Here is a 3,763-nt window from a genome sequence, read left to right as displayed (position 1 = left end):
CTCCCAGGTCACAGAGTCCTTTGTCAAACATTGTTTCTCCTATGGCATAGGGGATGTGAAAACTCCCTGGGTCCTTCCTTTTTGTAGGCAACTCTGGTTGAATGAGAGCACTGCACTCCTTATTCATCACTATTGTTTGCCCTCCTTTGAGTGAGCTTTTTCTGGTCAGCAACTCTTTCATATACTTAATGTATGAGGGCATTTGTTGGAGAGCCTTGATGAATGGTATGTTCACATGGAGAGATGCAAACATGTCAAGGAACTTTGAGTATATTCTCTTTTCTACACCACCCTTGAGTCTTTGGGGAAAAGGTGCATAGAGCCTCAGTAGATCCTTCTGTGTAATTTTGGTTTCTTGGTGATCCTCTTCCTATTTCTCTGCTGATGTATCTCCAGGTTGTTCTAATGGTTTGTTCGGCTCTTCCTCAGTCCCCTTATCACTTGTAGTGACCATCTTGCAGTCTTCCCATCTTACTTTCTTTGCTTCACTTCTCGGGTTTTTCTCTGTGTCACTTGGGAAGCTATCAGTGGGTTTGGGAATCTTCTCAGAGAGGTATCCCACTTGAAATTCTAGCCTCTGAATGGTGTCTCCCTGGTTTTTGAGATTAGCTCGTACCTCCTCCTTGAACACCTTGTTCTCTTGGAGTTCTTTACATATGCCTTCAAGTAAGGTCTCAATCCTTGAGAGTCTATCTTCAGATGTTGATGAGTTGGAGTTGGAGTGATGAGAAGGGCCATTCTGGCTTTGGTATGGATGTTGAGGTGTATTGTTAGGTAGGTGCTGATATGATCTCTGTGTGGAATGTTGGTGAGCTGCATTGTTGTTGGGGTTGTGACGTCTCTGATCTTGGCCTTGATCTTGTTGGTTTCCCCACCCAAAGTTTGGGTGGTTTCTCCAACCAGGATTGTAAGTCTTGAAGTATGGATCATGTGCCTGCCTGGGTGAGTTTCCAATGTAGTTGGCTTGTTCCTGATTAACCTCTGCCTCTGCATTTACTCCTTCTTGAGTTGCTGATGAGGTGGTGATTGCTGCTACTTGGTTCCTCTCCATCTTCTTGGTAAGGTCAGCCAGTTGCTTAGTAATCAGCTTGTTTTGGGCCAGCAGTGCATCCACGTTGTTTAGCTCCATTACTCCTCTAGTGTTGCCCCTTTCAGAGGCATAGAAGTAGTCATTCTCGGCTACAGTCTCAATGATATCTATGGCTTTTTCAATGGTTTTCTTCTTGTTCAGAGATCCCTCGGATGAGTGATCTACTGCCTTCTTTGATTCATAAGAAAGGCCTTCAAAAAAATGTGTAGTTGTACCCATTCATTAAACATATCTGGTGGGCACCTTCTTGTCAGATCCTTAAACCTCTCCCATGCTTCATAGAGAGTCTCACCATCTTGTTGCCTGAAAGTTTGAACCTCAGATCTCAACCTGTTGATTCTTTGAGGAGGATAGAATCTCGCCAAGAATTTGTTCACCACGTCTTCCCAGGTTGTTAAGCTCTCCTTCGGAAAGGATTCTAGCCATTTAGATGCCTTGTCCTTGAGTGAGAAGGGGAATAGGAGCAGTCTATAGGTGTCAGGATGAACACCATTAGACTTCACAATATCACAGATCCTCAGGAAGGTGGTTAGATGTTGATTGGGGTCTTCTTGGACACCTCCTTCGAACGAACAGTTGTTCTGAACAAGGGTGATGAGTTGTGGCTTAAGTTCAAAGTTATTGGCATGTATGGTTGGCTTTTGGATGCTACTTCCATAGTTTCCTGGGTTTGGATTGATGTAAGATCCCAGAACTCTTCTCTCTTACCCAGCATGATGCACTGGGCCTTCTCTGCCATGGTTGTGAGCTTCTTCTTCATGATGGTTCTCTATATTCTCATCCATGTCTGGTTTAAAATACTTCTCTTCTTCCTCTGTATACTCTCTTTCCTCTTGCTTCCCTCCTTAATCTAAGGAAGGTCCTCTCAGGTTCAGAATCAAAGGAAGTTGAAGCCCCGCTTGTTCTACCTGTCATACAACCAACAAGGCAAAAGCAAGAAGGGAGTAGATGCAGAGAGTATTCTTGTTAGAAATGCTGTTAGTGTGAGTGATGTAATATATCAAACAGTTAGTGGATTAGTGAACTGAATTGTAAACAACTAAGAAAAGGGTAGGGGAAAAGGGAGAAAACAGCTAAACTGAAAGTGAATTACTCAAAATGAAATTAAATCAAACAAAATAAAAAAATGCTCAATCTAGTTATCCACCAATTTAATCATTGTTGATACAAAATCAATCCCCGGCAACGGCAACATAAACTTGATGCACGGAAACTTAGTCTCTCAACGATTTCCCTCGGTAAGTATACCGAATTGTCGTCAAGTTAAAACTCACAATAGAGTGAGGGTGAATCCCAGAGGGATTGATTGGTCAATCAACTTTAATTAGAGGAATGTTCTAGTTGAGCTAAGCAGAATTTGATGTAAGAATTGCAGGAAATTAAATGGCGGGAAAGTAAATAGCAGAAAATGTAAATACTGAAAATAAAGAGCTGAATATAAATGGCGGAAAGTAAATTGCAGAACGTTAAATGGGGATTTGGGAAGATGAGCATAAAAGTAAATTACAGAAATTAAAGAGAATGGGCGAGATCAGAAATGGGGAAGTCATTGGGTTTAGGAGATGTTGCATTCTCCGGATCAAGTTCATTTTCATCTCTTCCTCATTCAATGCATTCATTGATCTCCTTGGCAATCTTAAGTGATTGAATTCCAATTCCTTGGTAATTCAATCTCTCAAATCTTGATCAATAGCCAATTCCTTGGTCCAATTGCTCATGAGAAGAGATGAAGTATGGTCATTGATTATACCACATGTATTTCCAAATCAAAGTGTTGGTAGGATTATATGTCACTATATCCATCCAAACCCCAATTTGGTCCAACATGAGAAAGTATTTCTAGCATGATCTCTTCATTCCTCTTCCAAGGTTCTGAAGAGATCCAAGTATGAATAGCTTCTTTTCCAAGACAACTACCCAATTGGATGAAGATTGAAAGCTTTCTAGTAAAATCAAGAGAAAAGAAAGAAGAAGAATAATGAAAACTATTATTGATCCATCAAATTACAACAGAGCTCCCTAACCCAATGAAAGGGGTTTAGTTGTTCATAGCTATGGGAATGGAAAACAAAGATGGAGAATGCATTCTGAAAGTAAAACTAGAAGTTGCAGAGAAAGTAAAATTATACAGAGAGTGGTTCTCCCAATCCAAAAGCTTTTTTTCTCTAGTTCAAAACTATTCCTATATATACTACTCTTCTGCTCTTCTAGTTGACTCTTCAAGTCTTGGATATGGGCCTTTGGATCTTGAGTTGAAGCAGTTTGGAGTCTTCAGTGGGCTCAGCTTTACTTGCAGAGAAAGTGTGAAGTTGGCATGGATTTTAACTATGACGTTAGTGGTGTTAACGTTTAAGTAAAAATGTGGGTTCGAGAATGTTGGTGACAATCACCTTTTTCACTAACGTTTCTAGCCCCAAGATGGTTCACGTTAACTTCAACGTTAGTGGCACTAACGTGACCACTAACGTTGCTTCTTGATCCTTCGCGAACGTTATTGGGGTTTACCTTTTTCAATAACGTTGCTCTTAGCCTCCTTTTTTCACGTTAGAGTCCACGTTAGTATAACTAACGTGGCTTTTAACGTGGGCATGCCTTAGCCTCGAGAGCGTTAGTGACACTTACCTTTGTCACTAACTCTCCAAACACCCCTTCTTCCCACATTAGAGTTTACGT

General features: G+C 40.9%; 1 non-coding gene across 1 annotated transcript; it reads left to right on the top strand.

The window, feature by feature from the left end:
- The first annotated feature begins 1,315 nt into the window (after positions 1 to 1,315).
- On the top strand, positions 1,316 to 1,422 carry LOC112752576 (small nucleolar RNA R71). The gene has a single exon (XR_003177007.1). It is a non-coding gene; the product is annotated as a small nucleolar RNA R71 (small nucleolar RNA).
- The last annotated feature ends 2,341 nt before the right edge of the window (positions 1,423 to 3,763 follow it).

This window comes from Arachis hypogaea, chromosome 15 (genome assembly GCF_003086295.3).
Source record: "Arachis hypogaea cultivar Tifrunner chromosome 15, arahy.Tifrunner.gnm2.J5K5, whole genome shotgun sequence".
In the NCBI taxonomy this organism is placed as follows: domain Eukaryota; kingdom Viridiplantae; phylum Streptophyta; class Magnoliopsida; order Fabales; family Fabaceae; genus Arachis; species Arachis hypogaea.
This window is presented reverse-complemented; position numbering and strand designations above follow the sequence as displayed.